Source organism: Halichoerus grypus, chromosome 6 (genome assembly GCF_964656455.1).
Source record: "Halichoerus grypus chromosome 6, mHalGry1.hap1.1, whole genome shotgun sequence".
Classification (NCBI taxonomy): Eukaryota; Metazoa; Chordata; class Mammalia; order Carnivora; family Phocidae; genus Halichoerus; species Halichoerus grypus.
Genome location: NC_135717.1, coordinates 42410575 through 42430659, shown reverse-complemented (window position 1 = coordinate 42430659; position 20085 = coordinate 42410575). Strand labels below are relative to the sequence as shown.

The 20085-nt window shown below is 44.0% G+C and overlaps 1 long non-coding RNA gene across 1 annotated transcript in view; it reads left to right on the top strand.

Moving 5' to 3' along the window:
* Positions 1 to 467: 467 nt before the first annotated feature.
* Positions 468 to 20085, top strand: part of LOC144382082 (uncharacterized) — an 88923-nt gene continuing 69305 nt past the window's right edge. The window contains exon 1 of the long non-coding RNA XR_013448482.1: positions 468 to 507. This is a non-coding gene — a long non-coding RNA (uncharacterized LOC144382082). The remainder of the gene's footprint in view (positions 508 to 20085) is intronic.

Genomic DNA, 20085 nt, shown 5'->3' with positions numbered 1-20085 from the left:
TGCTGCCTCTCAGCCAGGGGCTGGTCTTTGCTTCAGGAAGCCGCCGGAATTCCTCCTCAGGTTCTCCTGAGGCTCCCTCCAGCACTGGGGGTCCAGAGGCTCTCCCCTGGAGAGTCTCACTTCCCTTCTGCCAGCCTCTCATGCCTCCAGCCGGAGAAGTTCTCTGTTTTTGAGGACTCCTGGGACTAGATGGGCCCGCTGGATAACCCAGGGTAATGTCCATGACCTTAACTACGTCGGCAAAAGCCCTTTCTCCATGTCAGACAACGCGTCATCAGGCCGTGGGAACTCGGGCTAGCAGGGCTGGCCTGCCGCCCCCACCTGCAGCGACGAACAGCCACACATGTGTAAGCATGCTACAAAAGGGCTCCGCAGGGTGGGCACCCCTCCCTGGGCTGCGGGTGCTGCGGTTCTTGGCGGAGCCCAGGAGTCCAGGATTCCGAGCAGTTGATACATTGTGTCTGCTCGGGGCGGGGGGGGGGGGGGGGGGGGGGGGGGGGGGGCTGTGTCTGTATCCAGGAAAGACGTCCTGGGAGAATGGAGTGCTTTGTGGGAGTACTTGGAGAGAATGGAGGAGATGCAGACTTAAGTGGGAGAAAACGTTAAGAAAAATACCATCTGATTAGATATTAATGTCCCGCGAGGACCTCATTCTTTCAAGAACTCAGCTTCACCCTTAGTTAAATTCCTGGAGATGTAAGCTGTGATGCACTCCCTGGTGGAACCGGCCGGCAACAGAGGGACTGATTCCAATGAAGCGCCCCTTGCAGTTGACAGAAATGAAGGCGATGGATGCACCTTGTGTTTGGGCTTAGATGCACCTTGGTTTGCATTCAGATAAATTTCCACGAAAATAATAGGTCATGTTTATTTTTAATATAAAAGGTAAACATTGACGTTTAACTTTTTAAAATTAGCATATATCTTAATGTCAGATGCCTTCAAAATTCCTTGATAAGAATATACTAGTGGTTCTTTGCAGAGAAAAGGGAGCCTTCATGCATTGTTGGTGGGGATGCAAGCTGGTGCAGCCTCCGTGGAAAGCAGTATGGAGGTTCCTCAAGAAGTTAAACATAGAACTACTGCATGTTCCAGCAATCCCACTATTAGGTATTTATCTGAAGAAAACAAAAACACTAATTAGAAAATATATAGGTACCCCATAAGTTTATTGCAGCATTTTACAATAGCCAAGATATGGAAACAACCTAAAGGTCAGTTAATGGATGAATGGATAAAGAAGATGTGGTGTATTTATACAATGGAATATTATTCAGCCATTAAGAAGAATGAGGTCTTACCATTTGCTACAATACGGATGGACCTTGAGGGCATTATGCTAAGTAAAATAAGTCAGACAGAGAAAGACAAATACCGTCAGGTCTCACTTACATGTGGAATCTAAGAAACAAAACAAAAAAAAATGCGTCAAATTACAACAACTCAGATACAGGGAACATAATGGTGGTTATCAGAAGTGGGGCTGGGGTGAGCAAAACCAGTGAAGAGGGTCAAGGGCTACAAAATACATTTCAGTTATAAAATAAATAAATCATCAGATGTAATGTACAGCATGGTGGCTATAATCAGTACTTCCACAGCCCATACTGGAGAGTTGCCAAGAGAGTAAATCCTAAAGTTCACATCACAAGAAAAAAAAGGTTTTTTTGGTAACTTTAGTGACAGATGGTAACTGGATTTAGTGCAGTGATCATTTTGCATTATGTACAAATACTGAATCATGTTGTACACTTGAAACTAGCATAATGTTACATGTCAATTATAACTCATAAAAAAAGAATGTGCCAACCAGTTCTTAAAAATTTAATACATTCTAAAAAAATTAAGATAAAGAACTTTGCTGAAAGATGTTTCTTAAAGGCTTTTAGTCCTGCTTTTATGATATTGGCTAGATATCTAGCATAAGAAGTTTGAGATGATTAAGCATAAAAAAAGATTTTTAGTATATGAGAGAAAAATAAAATGTAAATTATATGATTGTATGTTTGATATGAACTTGCGATGAATGCAGATATTAGCACACTATGGTGTGGCATTTATGTGCATTATATGGTATAGATTTATAAGCATTTATTACACTCAGGATACTGCTAATAAAATGAAAAAGTATGTTGATTACACAAACCCACTTTTTGGTGTGAATTTGATTCTAACCACTTAATAGAGAACTTTCAGAAAGACAGAAGGTCATTCCGTAATCACCGTTCTGTGACACATGGCAGAAACCTTTCATTTCTCTCCGTGTCTGGACTGGCTGTCTTTCTATACCTGATCAAGCAGTTACCTGTTCCAAAAGCCAGGCGTCATATGGTACTCACTCAATGATGCAGATGCCAAATAAAGAAGGAATTTCTCTGAAATTACAGGAAGATGATTTACATACATATGTAAATATATAAAAATTATAAACAAATATAATATTCAATTAACATCAGAGAGAGGTGTACATTGTCTGGTGCCCAGTGTCCATTACTGACTAGTTCCAAAATGGACATGTGGAAAGAAGAGACGGTCCAGGAGAAGAACAAATCCTTTACCAGGGACCATGTTATTGAGGAAATTTCTCTGTCACAGAATGGAGTCCTGGTAAAAATACCACTTCACAGATGCGGTATGGCCCAGAGCTTGAGGAGCCGGCTGGCTGATGGATCACCAAAGCAGAAGAAACACACAAAAACAAATCAAAGCTCATTTCTACATCTGATTGAGTCTGCAGACATTCAAGGAAGTAAGTATGGGTGCGTTTTTGGAGGCTCTCTGTTACCTACAGTGCTACTGTTGCTTCCGGGTGAAATTGAAGGGACACTGAATTTCAAGTGGAAAACGTGGGTTCTTCCTCCACAAACAGGGATAACAGAGGCTCCAGGAACTGAGTGAGAAGACACTTGAGGACCCGCTCATCCACAGCGCCCAGTCTACAAACATCCACAATCCATTCCACGAATCTCCACTTCTGTCTTTGTCACGCACTCCTGACACTATCCTGACCCAGCCTTTGTCTTAATCCATCTCCTCCAAGTGGGATCTCCTTTCTAAAGCAGAGACCAACCCAAAGTCTGTCTTTGTTGGAAAAGGTCATTGACCTTGGCCAGGTGAGGGCTATCAGCAGCAGCCCACTGGAAACGGGGGGACCTGGAAAATGTCCCAGTGGTGGAACAGCCCACGCAGACTATAGTGGAAGCCTTCGGAGCCCCGACAGGAACCGTGATCCTGGTGAAATGTGGCTAAGCCTCCCTTACGAGGTGGGGAGGATGGGGCCCAGTCCCAGGTTCACCACTCAATTTACAGTGACCTCTGTCAAATTATGACACAGCTTCAAACTGCACTTTCTTCATTTGGAGAATGGAGTTTGCAGTAGAACCCTTCAGCATCAGGATTAAATAAGGGATGTATGCAGCTCGCACGAGCCAAAAATGTGCAGCAACTGGAGCAGCCTCTTTCCTGAGGTCTGGGCCATCCCGGTGAGTTGCAACCACCCCCTGAGATGGACGGACATGAGCAGCCCTGCGGTCAAGGATGGAGAAAATGAGATCCGGGAAAATTCCAACTGGCACGGCTAGAAAATCACCGTGGGCCCGTCCCTTGCCTTGGCACCATGTGTGAAGTAGTCTACGCCCTCACCTGTGAGACGGCCGTGTCATCGTTCCCACCCTGTGAAACGTGGGCGCGTCCATGTTCCATGGCTTCAACCTCTGACTGGGGACTAGAAGCATGTGTCCCTCCCAGCTAGAAGCTTCCAGAGCCTGTGCAGGCCTCCTCTTTGTCAGCCTGGGTCCCGGAGGCAGGCAGGGCTGGCAAGGGGTGGGGCAGATGTGGCTGTACCCCACAAGAACTTGGGGTTCTTTCTATCCCAGCATCACTGATTCAGATCCAAAGTTAATGCTGCTTCTTCCAAAGTAGTCTTCCCTCAGATTGAATCATATTAAACCCTGTTGTATTCGTCGTTTAGCACCAAGAAATGATTAGTCAGCCTTGTCCAGTTACCAATGATCCTCTGCTTATTTGAATTGCAAAACGTCTATGCTTAGTATTTGGTGATTCGGACGACACGAAGTTTCCACGTAGCATAAATATTTGTCTTATGGCTAAAATCATGTTAGTAAATGCTTCTTCATTAGGCAGTGGTAGTGAATAAAGCTAGACATGTATTTGACTATTGGGGGTAAGGCATGATTCTCTAGACTTAACTATAGAAACTGTAGAAATTTGTGTTTATGATTACATATCTGGGATCAATTCGTATCTCGGTCTTTGTTCTTAAAAACCCAAACTCAGAAATGAAATTAGGTCTGGATAACTCATATTCAATTCATGGCAGCTTTAATGTAAGTGAGTCGTGATGCAGTGAGACACGGTGATGGTGTCAGACAATCACAGGATAAACTAATCAGATAATCAGATAACTCGTAAAATCATCCTAGCAAGGATTCAACAATTAAGACGATGGAGACACTGTGTATAATGATTAGAGGTAGCAGGTCAGGAGAAAACGACTGTATTTAAAATGATGAGTTACATGCAAAAAGGACTATTCACTCTTGCTATGTTTAGGATAGCGAACAATTTTTAAACTATTGGTTAACAAGAGGAATGAGTGCTTTTTTTTGCCTCACATTGTAAATCAAAGGATTCAGATACCAAATTCGTTCCCTACAAAAGGAGCAGGAAAGGCGTCATGTTTTTGTTTTTATTTGGCTTCTTTTGCATCATGACTCTCTGTGTTTGTACTGAGGTTGTAGGAAGCACGGAGGAGCCATGACATGAAAAGGAAGGAGGAAAAAAAAAGCAGAGGGAAAAATACATCATTTTTGTTCAGCAATGCCAAACATGAAACAATGAAGCACTTGAAAATATAAACACTGAAATCTCTTATAAGCCCCAAAGCGTGCAGCATTCTGACACCCAGGAGCCAAAGTTTCAAATAAACACGCAGTACAGGGTACATGGCTACAATGGTCGGGTAGGACTGACGCTCACGTTATTTTTAATTTCAGAAATGGAATTTGCATCAAAGAGGGAAGCGGGACGCATGCCGATACTCCAGGATCTCCCTGGCTCTGCAGAAAGGTTCGTGAAACTATTAAGCGTTCTTTCAAGTGGAGGAGATTAAGGAGACAGCTCATCGAGGGGAAGAAATCTCTACCTGTAACAGAGGGCTGCCGTGGGGGCTGCAAGCCGCTGGAGTGGAGACATGGCATTCGAGATAAGAGAGGGATGGGCAGCCAGAGACTCCGGGCCGCTCTCTTTCAGAAGAAAATCCAGTGGAAGTGTATTCTCCTGGGGTCTCCCTATAAGTGCAATTCCTGAGACCTTTCCGATTCAGCCGTCCCATAGCACGGCCATCTGCCCCATGTTAATTCCAGCCCCTGTCATTCCCCGCTTTGTTCCATCAACAAATATTGACCTAGTAGTTCTTATCTGCACGGAACTGAGAAGGGGTGAGATGAAAGTGGCACCCTGCCTCGCCTCAACCACGCCCTCACCATCCCAGGGTCACAAGTGGCCGTGGAATGCCTTCCTAAACACAGGAAGCAGTCCTCCCAGGTGGGGTCACCTGCGATGCCACCTCCCCAGCCCCTGGTACCGCGGGCTGGCCGGGACACTCTCCCAGACACACCATGGTGAAGTATGGAGTGACCAGGACCCTTGCTCTATTTTACCAATGACCAACAGGGATTTGGGATTTTAGGCGCGTCAGCCTTCCTCACGAGAGACTTAACCAGAGGCCTGAGCCAACCGTTGCATTACACGCCTCCTGGGTGTGATGTAAGCCCAAAGCCTCTCTGGGCAGTGGTGGAATTTTCCAATGTCTGAGGTGTTTTGATGTGGAACATCTCAGTGACCCAATCAGTTTTCCTCTCTGGTCCAGGTCATCCCAACCCAACTGATAAGTATGTGCTGAGGTCTGTAAATACACAGATAGCGATAGATAGTTGATGGGTAAATGCACGCATAGATAGGTAGATGGATAGACAGTAAATAGAGAGGAGACAGGGAGGGGGAGAAAGAATCCATAGCTGACATATGGATCAGAGAGAATTTCCTTTATTTTTGAGGGTGTCCTAGGACTATACTGAAGAATCTAACTTTATCCATATGTTGCATTTCTTTCATTAAAACTATAAGGCAACATGTATCATATGACCTCACTGATATGAGGAATTCTTAATCTCAGGAAACAAACTGAGGGTTGCTGGAGTGGGGGGTGGGGTGGGAGGGATGGGGTGACTGGGTGATGGACACTGGGGAGGGTATGTGCTCTGGTAAGCGCTGTGAATTGTGCAAGACTGTTGAATCTCAGATCTGTACCTCTGAAACAAATAATGCAATATATGTTAAGAAAGAAAAAAAGAAGAAGAAGAATGTAGCAGGAGGGGAAGAATGAAGGGGGGGAAATCGGAGGGGGAGAAGAACCATGAGAGACGATGGACTCTGAAAAACAAACTGAGGGTTCTAGAGGGGAGGGGGGTGGGAGGATGGGTTAGCCTGTTGATGGGTATTGAGGAGGGCACGTTCTGCATGGAGCACTGGGTGTTATGCACAAACAATGAATCATGGAACACTACATCTAAAACTAATGATGTAATGTATGGGGATTAACATAACAATAAAAAATTAAAAAAAAAAACTATAAGGCAAATGTATTAACAACTATCATTTCTGGGTTGTGGATGTTCAGCTCTCTAGGATATCATCCCTTTTACTTTTTTTGTTTTGTTTTGCAGTTACCAAACAACTTACCATTTTTAAACCAATCTTAAATTTCCAAAATAATTTAAGTGGTTTCTTTTTTTTAGACTGCCACACACAAAAGAGTTTCTAAAGACTTTTCCTTCCCTGTCACATGAGTTTCCCACCAGAAAGCTCTCGGCATCACACATTTTTATGAGGAAAAGATTCAACTGCAGGAAGGGATGAAGTATGGAGGAAAATGAGACTCAAGTAAGACAAACGATGGCCTCACCCACACTCGTATGACTCCTAGGGGAACACATGCATCCATCTAACGCACTGGAAACAGAGAGTTATAACGTGAGACTCTTCACAAGGGAGAGAATGGCATGAGGAGTGGTGGCAACGGGCACCCCAGGATTTATGCCGAGGCACAGACATCCTTACTCGTGAGGTTCAGTGGCTGTGGTCACCTTCAGAAAAGAATCTTTTGGGACTGGAAATCAGGTCAAATGTTATTGGGATAATTTAATGTAATTGATGTTTTCTATTTCTACCAAAATGTTGTTGAGGTACAAAGTTAATGTGAGAAACGAACACTGAACATGTCTAGCACCTCCTTCTGAGGCCAATGCCTTCATTCCATCTTCAGGGAAGGAGACGGGAGAGGAGAGGGGCCAGCTTCTGGGCCTCCAGCTACTTCTTGGCACATCATGTCTGCAGAGCCACCCGAGACCCCACTCAGAGGCCTTCCCCTGGCCTTGACCACACATCTGGGTCTCTGCTTGTCTGTGCCCTGAAGGACGAAGCGGGAAGCTGACGAGGAGCTGGAGGGACAAGCAGGAACCGGTGCTCTCACTCTCTAGAACGTTCTGGTGCTTCACGAGTTTTCCTGCTTTGTAAACATTTATGTAAGACTGGCCCAGGGCACTGCGGCTGCAGGTGCCAGTTTTATGAATCCGATAAATTTTTACTTGTTAGCTACAGTCATATACATTTCCCCCTAAAGACACTGTAGTTTCCAACTATCTTAGCAAACATGACACATTTGAGGAGCAGGTTCTGTGCCAGGCTGGTCAAGTGCTGTAACCGTACTGTGAGCATCGCTTGTGTGCAGATGCATCCATGACCGATGAGCCTGCCATGTTGGAATCCGTGCAAGGTGGCTTTGTGTGTTTGCTCCATTGTGTTTACATATTTGGTGATTGCCAAGAGGCCAGGGATGCTCCTATCAGAAACGCAGAACAGCAGAGCTATGGAGAGTTCTGGGGTCACCCTTGGCTCCTGGGGTACACTCTGTCAGACCTAAGAACTAGATGGGCATGGCAGCACCTCGTAGGTCCAATCTTCCCACCTATGACATGAGTAGAAGAACATTCTCCCCCTCATGTGGTCATCATTGCCTAATGCATAGTAATCAAGAACCCTATATGCTGACGTATCAACATGACGGCAGCAGCAAAAATGGTTGTGTAAGCACAGGTACCACGTACTGTGTGTGCCCGGAAGAGGAAACGTGATGTCCAGAGGCAGAAGAAATGGTCCAGTGAAAGCACGCTCAGACACTCCTCAGTCTGCATGTGACACCACAGAGCAGTCTAAGTCCCCATAAGAAGGTTGTTGGGAAAACTCAGGGTAATTGCCATGATAAAAGCACAGGAGAGAAAACCGAGTGTTCTAATGCAGAGGCTTCTCCCTGCTAGATCAGTGGTTTCATTTCTGTCCTTGAAAATGACAACTTAGAGCAGAGTGAGGACCTACTAAGTAGGAAACGTGAGTGACCCAAGGAGCTAACCAGAACAAGGAAAGACTAAATGTGGGTGGTGTTTCCATCAGAGGAACAAGAAGAAAGGAGAGAGGTGAGAAATTAGGATGAAGAAGTGTCCGATGGACTGGACTCCATGGGCTGAACAGAAGGTTGCAGTGGGAATAACTGGAAACGCAGTCTGCAGGGAAGAGAGGTTTGGATGGTGGGCTTCCATGAGGAGGAACATCTGGGAGTAACAAGAACCAAGACTCCTCCATGACTCTGTAAGGCAGGTGGGTGGGTGAGGTGACCATTGAGGATGTATAGTCAAGTCCTTAAGATGGTTATTAGATGTTAAGTTTCCAGGCACTTGGCATCGCACGGAGCAGTGGCTACACTTGGATTGAGAAGAAGACTATGGACCAAGGGCCAAAGTCCTTGATGAACAAGTGTGATGATGTGGACAATAGATAGCATAGGACGGAGCATTCGAGCTGACCAAAATGAGTTTGGGAAGAAAAGGTTGGTTTTATGAAGATTGTGAAGACACACATTTTTGGGGGGGACACTGGTGCTTACTGATGCTATAAAGCCACTGTCTGGGAAAGGCTTCTGTTCAAGGATAGCTTCAGAGTAATGTTAGGTGTGAGCTAAGACATGGAGATGGGGGGGGGGGTGTGCTCGGACAAGAGTTCTGTATGCAGGACAGTGTTGACTGTGGATGCTGTTTCTAGAGCATCTCATGAGATTTTGGGAAGTCTGGGAAACAAGAATGTGTCAAGCAGAGAAGTGGGGAGCATTATGAGTACACCAGAACAGAAGACTGTATTTATGTCACCCGTGAGTCAGACTCAGGCCTGTTTTCTCCAGTATCAGGAACAGATTGTGTCCTCCATCTGATGGAAGGCCACATGACTGGCCCCCTCATCTGATGGAAGGCCGTGACTTGCCCCCCATCTGACGGAAGACCACCTGACTGGCCCCCCATCTGATGGAAGACCACCTGACTTGTCCTCAATCTTCTTTGGGAGTTTGGGTATAAAACATTTGATCATACAGACAAACATGCAACAGGATCATGAGTTTATTTTAGATTATGCTTTGTTCAGCTGAGCTGATTAGTTGTACAGAGGTAAGAAGGTAAGAGATGACATCATCTGGGCCACAACTGAGCATTTCTGCTGCCCTGGGTGAGGCTCTGTTGCAGGCCTTGGCACAAATGGCAGGCACCAGGGAATCTGTAAGCCAGCTGACGGAGGACCAGCCAGGCTGTGGACTCAGGCTGCCTGGTCTCCTACGGTAGAATCTATAAACTTTATTTTGCCTTTCAAATGACATTTTTTGAATATAAATTTAATTTTCCTGGAAACGATTTTCCCGAAAGGTTTCCATCTGGACATCATGCTGGATCCATCCATGCACAAGTGTTTAACATAAGCCCCAAAGTATTTTGTCCTGACAAACTATCATTTACATGCTTTTGTTTTGATTTTCCATTTGTTTGGATATTTTGCTCACAGTGTGCTGACATCATTCTACCACGGAGATCCACAGTTAGTATGGTTCCAAAACCTCAAATTAAAATGCACAACTGGGAGTGACGTCACGATCATGGCAGTGTAAGAGTTTTCTACCGTCTGACCCCCAAAGAACACAAATGCAGATAATCATCTGTGGGCGAGGAGGCCATGGACTTTATGGAGGCCAGGAGTGGAACAGAGAAGCTCCCACAGCCCTGGAGTGAAATAGTCTAAGACTGCACGCACAGAGAGGGGAAGAGAAATAGTCGGCTTTGCTATTATCTCTCCTCCCCTAAGCACCACAGCTGAGGGTCGGTGCTCTCTCACGGGGGAAAGGGAGAGCACGTGAGTGAGTGTCAGCCTCCCCAGCTGTGCGGGCCCTGTCTCAGGAGCCCTTCCGTTTCGCCCATCGCCCAGCCAGAGTGCCGAGCTGTGAATGTACTCCTGGGGCTGTGAGTCCCTGAGAGAACAGCAGGGTCAGAACGGTCAGAGGGATGTGGATCCTACCAAAGGCCTCAAGGACTCCTATCGGAAGGCCTGCCCACAAGCCCCTGAGACTGCTTCACCATGCCCTCAACTGGCCCAAGGGCACCCTGGCTGTGTGCCTCACGCACAGTCCTACCCTGGGGTGGGCTCCTCGTGTGCACCCCTGACCGCGGAGAGAGCAGCCTATGCAGAGGGCTGGTGGGCACAGGCACAGCTCGGCCCGAGTCTGTGGGACTGGGAGAGAGTGCACACGTGAACATGGAGCTTCGCCCCTGGGAAGGCAGACGAGAGGCTGTCAAGCACTCGCTCTGTGTTGCAAGACAGGGGAGACAAAAGATCTTAAGAATCCTCCTGAAGAGGAGACAAAGAGTGTGGAGCAGGTGTGTCCATGGGCACGATGTGAAGAAGCTCAGAATCCCCATCAGAGCGGACGTGAGTAAGTCGGTGGAGACTGAGGAGGTGACCACACCTGTGACGAGAACAATACAAGACTTCAAGGACTGGGAAGAATCAGGAAACATGGCTCCCCAGAAGGAACAACAATTTTCTAGTAACTAACCCCCTCAAAAATCTCCATTTGCTACTTAGCTGATGGGGAATTCAAAATTGTTAGGAAGCTCCGTGAACTACAAGGAAACACATAACGAGATTCAGTGGAATCAGGAATACAATGCTCAAAATAGTGCACAAAACTACTCCGAAATTTAGGGTTGTTTTGTTAGTCCCACATGAAAAGCAGAGCAATAATCACATGGAAGCTTCCAGATAAGACAAGAGTGGCTTAGTATCTGCACGGGAGACCAGATGAGCACTATGTGAACAATTAGGAAAAAAAAATCCTACGAAAATCAGGAGACGTTGGGTGAGACAAGGCCCCTGACTTTCGATCCTCGGAAGATAATCGCGCAGATGAAGCCACAGACCTAGTCCGCACGGCGAGAGGACGTGCCTGAGCCTCAGCAGTGGACGAAGACTCAGCCTGAGGCCGTGTGCTTGCTGTTGTGCAACGCCTGCGTTCCTGGGACACACCCACAGGTGGGAGAACCTGAGTCCGTATCCAGAGACCGGCTCACAGCTGCGCACCCTGAGAGAATTAGCAGAGCTTCTGTCACTGCCCAGGCTTCAGGCTCTGTCACACTGCTCTTCTGTTCGTTCTCGTCTGCCGCGGGTGGGGAAGCTGGAGCCCGCATTCACTGGCCTGATTCTCGGGGTAAATTCACAGCTGTCTGTACGTGTGATGGAGAAGATGCTTGAGCTTCGCATATTCCTTCCCCCTCAGTATCCAACCCTAACAAAGGGGAAAGTAGAAGAATTTTTGAGTTGGGAGGCCTCCTTTCCGAAACTGTGAAATCCCAGGCCCATCTCAGAGAGGAGAACAAAACACGTAACAAGGGGAGGCTTGGTGTCTTCCTTTAGATTTGATGACTACATAGCACATGGCGTTGACACACATGCCTAGCAGGAGGAGCTCCAGGCCCCTGCGTACCTGTTGCATGGCTGAGCAGCCCTTCACAGAGGGTTCTCGTCGAAACTATCTGCCAGAGTGCTTACATGTGCTGAGGAATGCACAGTAGAGCACAGTGTGTTGTTTCAAAATTACCGTTCAAAAAGAAAGAGCCACAGCCTTCCAAGATGCCACCATCCTAGGTTAGATCATCCAGAATCTACTCAGCGCTCTGTTTTGCTTCCTTTCCAAAGGATTACCCCATTCTGCGTTGACAAAGAGGCCTTCCTCAGGTTGGTGTGCCAGCCAATATTTTCCCTTTTTTAACCATTAGCAGGCAGGGTGTCCTTGTGGTGCCAGCAACAGCGTCCAGGGCTGTAATTTTTCCAAATCACTGGTTTTGTTTAGCAGAATGGACTTGGCTCTCCATGGCAGTCCCCGACAGCACCGTGTGGGTTGTTTAGACCTGCAGAGCAATTAGAGGGCTCTCCGAGGAAAGCCCACGTGCAGCCGAGTTCCTGTGAGAGCCAAGCTAGGGCCTCAGGATGGGTCATACACCCAGTGGTTTGCTGGCCACTCGCCCCTCTGGCCCTGGGGCTCGGCCTCGGTCCTGAGAAACGGCCAGCACCCGCTGTGCCTTGTTAGGACTCTGCTCAGCACAAGTCAGCAATATTCATCCTGGCACACGCAGCCTCCTCTTCGTACATCAACCCATTTGTACCTGTCAAATTCCTGCTGATCCTTAAGATCCAATTCACATGTTACTGATGTTAAAGAGACTCAAATTCCCCCAAAGACCTTGTTAATCACATATTTCCATTATATGTTGTACATGTCTCCGATTAACACACCACTTACTCTGGGTATTTACTTCTGTTTCTGACAACTCTGTTTAACTGGTTCGTTATCTTCAGGACAAATACAGTGTCTTACCATAGATGCCTACCAACCTAACACTCCACACAACGCCCACATTTAGGGGTGCACAAAAAGTTTGCTGTCAACGAGCAGATGGATTGACGTGCTTTATTTTGCGTTATGATTGGGACTTCAACGTGCCTGTGGTTTCTTCTCCAGAAATCTTCGGCATGATACTCCACTCATGAAGATTTTATGCTGGCATGGAAGGCACTCTACAATGTTTGAGAAAGTACTGATCTCTTTTTGAAGAAAAAAAATACATACCTCTAACAGGAAAAACTCCCTTCGATTTATTAAATTGTTTCTTGCTCGCCTAAGGGTTAAGAATCTTCAGCTGCTCGCTGTAGGCATGTTCAAATATTCAATGCAGAAACTCCTGCTTATAGAAAAATCCATCAAGTGGAAGAGAGAAGCCTGGGGCATTTTCCAGTGTGATTTCTAATTGACATCCAGGATCATTTTTACTTTTATGGCAGGGAATCTAAAAGACCGAGTTTTCCACTAGATTTCAACCCAATTTAGAAGTGATGCCAATTGTTTAAAGTAATAAGATTCACCCAGAACGCGGTTGCTGTGCTCTTGGATTTCCTGGTCCTGGCCAGATGGCAAGCAGAAAGAAAGGAGAAGGCATCGTGTCTCCTGGTAATAAGAATATGGCTCATATTTCTTTAAATTTATTTTTCAAAGATTTTGTGACATTTTAAAGGAGCACAAAAAGATTTTAAGACAAATACATAATACAATTTTTTTCATGTATTTTCACTCTAATTCAATTTTTTGAAACTTCTCTGGATCAAGCTTGCAAAGGGACTGAATGTTTGTATGCCCAAAATTCAAACTGAAGGTTGCTGCAGGGGGGTGGGGGATGGGGTAACTGGGGGATGGGCATTAGGGAGGGCACGTGATGGAATGAGCACTGGGTGTTATATGCAACTGATGAATCACTGACCTCTACCTCTGAAATACTACACTATTTGTTAATTAAATTGAATGTAAATAAAAAAAAAATTTTTTTTAATTCATATGTTGAATCCTAACCCCCAACGTGACGGTGTCAGGAGGTGAGAAGGTCATGAGGGCAGGGCCCAGGTGAAGGGATTAGTGTCCTAGTCCTTCCGTAATAGAGACTCATGGGCTGTGATAATTCACAAGGTTACGGCGTGTTCCCCTTTGTGGGAGAGAGCGGCCAGCAGCTGATAAGCAATGACAACGGATCCGAGTGCGGTCCCTTCGCCTCCCCCAGCAGTTGAAGCGAACTTGCCTGTGTCTAGAGCGATGCTGTGGTCACAGACAAGTCCCCACACGTAGAACTCTATACCTCACGACTATTTGTCCACCTACTCAAGTCATAATAATAACAGAGTCTGCATGGTCTTGGCCACACTTCCCATCAAACCACCAACAGTGAGATTCCTGGTATGATTCCCCCATCAAAAAGTATATTGCCTGTTTTCTTACCGTTACAGGTTTTAAGGTATGACAAATGTCATTTACAAAATATTATTTTAAAGGCTGTACATCTAGTATGACAGCAAGAGCAGTCGCTACGACTCATGAAGCATCTTCTAGACGTGGGCCACTGCATGGGAACTTGAGAATATTTTCTCAAATCTTCATGACAGCCCCGTATGGTAATTGTATAGAAAGCAGACTAAAGATCATCTGTTAAGTGAAGAGCGGGGACGCCTGGGTGGCTCAGTCGTTAAGCGTCTGCCTTCGGCTCAGGTCATGATTCCAGGGTCCTGGGATCGGGCCCCGCATCGGGCTCCCTGCTTGGCGGGGAGCCTGCTTCTCCCTCTCTCTCTGCTGTTCTCCCTGCTTGTGCTCTCTCTCTCTCAAATAAATAAATAAAATCTTAAAAAAAAAAAAAGTGAAGAGCTGAAGCTCAATCTGTTTCCTCTAGATTGAAAGCCAAATTCTCTCTGCAACATCACCCCTAAGATAAGTTTCCCTGATGTGTTGCAGGGGAGCAAGTTTAACTCCACGAGAAAGCATGCCGCATCCCCAAAGATTCCCGCAGCGTGCCTCGCCACGGGACCCATGGACGCCCACCTGGAGTCATGACGGCTTCTAAGATGCAGGCTCCCTTGGCTTCGCGCTGCTAAGGGGCCACAGTTCCTCGGTTTTATCGCTCTTCAAAGGCATGAACACATGATGCTCCGTCAGCATGCAGTGGCTGTGTATGTGTGAATTCCGGTATCAGAAAAACAAGACTACAGGGAGGAGGTGGGGAGCAGCGATTCTCTGACTTTGCCTACTTTTGAGGAACCGTAATTGCACGCGAGGAAAAAGCAGTCCCCAAGCACGGGGCATGTGTACTCAGCAATTGTCTCCTGGGCTGACCTGGGACCACTGCTCTTGCTTTGGCTCATTAGGAGAGCTGTGTTTTTACTTAGAGAGATGCGAGGTTGTTCATAAATAATTCAGGGCCACCGTGAGGGCAAACACAATTGTGAGAATATTAAATTCCCATTAGCCGTATTACATGCAACCAGACTGTGCATGTTCTCTTGTGTGTGGGATGCGGCTGGCTGTCAGGGTGTTAGGTGGGCAACAAGTCACCGGGACGGACAATTTAGATAGTTGCTGAAGATGAACGTGGAGAATTAAATACACCAGGATACTCAGGGATTCCAAGATGAATAAAAAAACTCATTGAAGATACTGGCTCATAAAAAATACTTTGTGCAAAAAGACTCTGAATGAAACTGGGGAAGAAGGTGAAGATCAAGTCACCCTTACTGAAACCCATGGAGAAAGTCAATCTCTAAGTCCATTACCAAAAATATCTAAAAACCCCAGTGGGCAGGAAGAGGTCAGCCATCCTTCTCCTTTGTCCTAGAGACAGTGCCCCTACAATTAAAACTTTCTCTTCTATACCACGTGAGAAGGCAGATGTCTTCAGGCCTCCTGGACAAGCTTTCCTGGAACCTGGCACCTGCGTCCAGGCCTGAACCCAGGTTCAGTATCTTCTTACAGGGTTCCTTGTTCAGGGGTGGGGGATGTTCAGAAGAGGAGCAGTGCTTAAGCTGAGATGATATTATGGGCTCATTTTGCTAAAATGGGACACTGACAAAATGAATTAGGGTCCTCTCTTGAGTCCATACAATATAGCTGGAGTTCCAGGAGAGCCGTGATGGTGTGGCGCATCTAGAATCATCTACCCAGACGCAGGAGTGAGTCTGGACACGCTGACCACTGCTCACTGACCTCCCATCACACATACCCTTCATCAGTTTGCAATCTATACACTGCATTCCAGTGAGAACTTCATTTTCCTTTTAATCAGCTTGTTAGAGGAGTAATTGACAAATAGTAGATTCTTTTTTTTTAAGATTTTATTTATTTATTTTTGAGAGAGAGAGAGAGCACGAGCAGGGGAGGGCCAGAGGGAGAAGCAGACTCCCCGTTGAGCAGGGAGCTTGACATGGGGCTCGATCCCAGGACCCTGGCATCAGGACCTGAGCCAAAGGCAGGTGCTTCACCGACTGAGCCACCCAGGCGCCCGACAAATAGTAAATTCTTACTTCAAGTGTGATTTACCATTCTTCAGAGTACAATTTAGTGAGCTCTGACAAATGTATTTATAGACCTTTTACAACCACAACAGAGATAACATTCTCATTGCCTGGAATGGTCCTGGATGCAGCCTTGCAGTCAATCCCCTATCCCCATCCCTGGTAAACACTGGTCTGATCCCTCTCCCTGTAATTTTGCTTTTTTCAGAGTGACCTGTAACTAAGGTCGTACTCATGTCATCTTCAGTGTCAGGTGTTTCTTTCATGTACTGTAGTGCTGAGATTCATCAACGTTACTGAATTTGCATGCTGAGTCTCATGCGAGAGTATGGATGTGCAATAGTTGGTTTATCTATTGAAAAGTTGGTGGACACTGTTTTTTTTTTTTTTCCTCTATAGTTTGGTGACCATGACTAAATCAGTTGTACATATCCATACACAGGTATGTGTTTTTATGTCTTCATTTTGCTTGAGTAAATATGTATATTGAAATTGCTGAGCCTTATGATAAGTACATGTTTAACTGTAGAGGAAACTACCCACTGTTTTCAAAGTGGGTTGTACTATTTTGTATTTACATCAATGATGTATAAGAGTACCACACCCTAGCACACACTTTGTGTTGCCGGTTATTATTTGTCTGTTTCAGTGACATCACAGTGTGGCTTTAATTTGCAATTCATTAATTACTGATGAGATTGAAATCTTTCTGTGTGCTTATTGAATGAACATCCATATCTCCTTGATAAAGTGTTCAAATGTTTTGCCTGTTATATATTGGATTATCTTTTTATTACAGAGTTTGGAAAATTCTTTATTCGTTACTAGTCCCTTATCAGATGTGTTTTACAAATATTTCCTCCTAATCTGTCTTTTGTCTTTTCCTTTAACAGTATCTTTCAAAAAGCAAAGTGTCTAACTTATCCATTTTTTCATGGTTTGATGTATAAGCTATAAGTCATAGTTTATTTTTGTACGAATGGTTGCCCAATTGTTCCAGAACCATTCATTTGAAAGATTATCCTTTCTTATTAAACTCTTTGCTCATTGCCAAAAATCAATGAGTGTTATTTCTATTCTGTTCCACTGATTTATATACCAATCATTATGCCAATATACACTATCTTGATTATTCTACCTTTATGGAAATGCTGAAATCAGGCAGTGTTTTTTTTTCAAAATCATTTTGACTATTCTTGGTTATTTATTTTCCATATAAATTTTGGAAAGAGCTTATAAATTTCAACACAGACTGTTGCAAATTTGGTTGCACTGAATCTATAAATCAGTTTTGTGATAATTAACCATTTTACATGATTGAATTTTTATATCCATAAACATGGTATATATTTCTTTAAGAAATTTTCTTAGATTTTTTAAATTTATGTCAGCAATATTTTGTGGGTTTCAGCAAAGAAATCTTACATATATGTTCTTATCCCTATAAAAAGCTATCTACATATAGCTTTATCCCTAAGTAGTCCATAATTTTGATGCTATTGTTAATGCATTGTGTTAATTTCAATTTCAACTTTTTATTGGTAATGTAGAGATACTATTGGTTTCTGTATTTTGAGCTTGTTTCCTGATAATTTGCTAAACTTACGTATTCTGGTAGCATTTTTGCAGAATCTTTAGGATTTTCTTTGAAAATGATTTTATCTTTCAAAAAAGACACTTTTATGTTGACTGTCCAATCTCTATGCATCAAAAAAAAGAAAAGCAAACAAAAATCTTTACCTTGCTTTATCTCTTTGCTTATTTGCTCAGTGTTGAATAGGAGAGACGAGAGCGGCCTTTCTTGCCACGTTTCTAATCTTAGGGGGAAGGTCCTCCATGGCTAAGTATGTTTCCCATAGATTGAGGAAGTTTTGTTATCAGGTTGAGAAAGTTGCCTTCTCTTTCTACTTTGTTGAGAGTTTTATCAGGAAAACCTTTTTTGGTCCAAATCACATAATGTAATCATATAAGTTTTCTTGATAATCTATTGATATAAGGAATTGCAGTGATTGAACTTCAAACATTGATACAACCTTACATTTCTGGAATGAATTTCAGCAGGTCAGTGTGCATTTTTCTCATACTGCTGGATTTGTGTTTTTATTTTTTTATTTTTGTTTTTTTAAATTTTATTTGATTATGTTATGTTAGTCACCATACAATACATCACTAGTTTTTGATGTGGTGATCCGCAATTCATTGTTTTCGTAAGTGCTCCATGCAGTACGTGCCCTCAATACCCATCACCGGGTTAACCCAGCCCCCAACCCCCCCCTTCTAAAACCTTCAGTTTGTTTCTCAGAGTCCATAGTCTCTCATGGTTCATCTCTCCCTCCTATTCCCCCCCTTCATTTTTCCCTTCCTTCTCCTAATGTCCTCCATACTATTCCTTATGTTCCACAAATAAATGAAACCATATGATACTTGACTTTCTTTGCTTGACTTATTTCACTTAGCATAATCTCCTCCAGTCCATCCATGTTGATGTAAAAGTTGGGTATTCATCCTTTTTGATGGCTGAGTAATATTCCATTGTACATATGGACCACGTCTTCTTTATCCATTCATCTGTTGAAGGGCATCTCGGCTCCTTCCGCAGTTTGGCTATTGCGGACATTGCTGCTATGAACACTGGGGTGCATGTGGCCCTTCTTTTCACTACATCTGTGTCTTTGGGGTAAATACCCAGTAGTGCAATTGCTGGGTCATAGGGTCTTTAGATGGATTTGTGTTTTTAAAATGTGTTAATGATTGGTATGGCTATGTTCTTGCAGAGTACTGTTCTGTAGGGTTTGTGTGTGTGTGTGATGTTTTTGTATGGTTTTGCTTGCAGAATAGTTCTAGTCTTATTGAATAAGTTGAGATTTGTCCTCTCCTCTTTTATTTTTTAGAAGACTGCTGAATGACTATTACCTCTTCCACAAATTCTTTAGTAGATTTTATCAAGGAAGACATGTGGGACTGGAATTTTCTTTCTTTAGTGGATTCATGGTGATTCTGGTTATCTATCTCTTCTTGGGTGAGACTGTAATACTTTCTATTTGATCTGTCCATTCTATTGCCTTACAATTATCATAAATTTTTTTTAAAAATTTAATGACATGAAGGTCTGTGGTGATCTCACTCTTTAATTCCTAATATTGGAAATTTGTATCTTTTTTTCCTTAATCAGTTTAGCTAGAGTTTTAATAATCTTATTAACCTTTACAAAGTTTTGGTGTCACTGATTTTCTCTACTTTTCTGTTTTCTATTTCATTGACTTTTGCTCTTATCTTTATAATTTCCTTTTTTCACTAAAAATTAATAAGCTTTTCTTTTTCTATTTTCATAATTTGGCAACTTGTATCATTGATTTGAGACTTTTTCTCTTTCCTACTATAAGCAGTTAATGCATTAGATTCCCCCTCTAGGCACTGCTTTGGCTGCATCTCACCAAATTTGATAATTCTGCTTCATTTTTATTCAATTAAAATATATTATAACCTCTCTGAGAATTCTCTTGTGACCACTGGATTATGTAAAAGAGTGTTGTTTATGAGAGACTATGGACTCTGAGAAGCAAACTGAGGGTTTTAGAGGGGAGGGGGGTGGGGGTATGGGTTAGGCCGGTGATGGGTATTAAGGAGGGCACGTATTGAATGGAGCACTGGGTGTTATAGGTAAACAATGAATCATGGAACACTACATCAAAAACTAATGATGTACTGTATGGTGATTAACATAACATAATAAAATAAAATTTAAAAAAATAATTT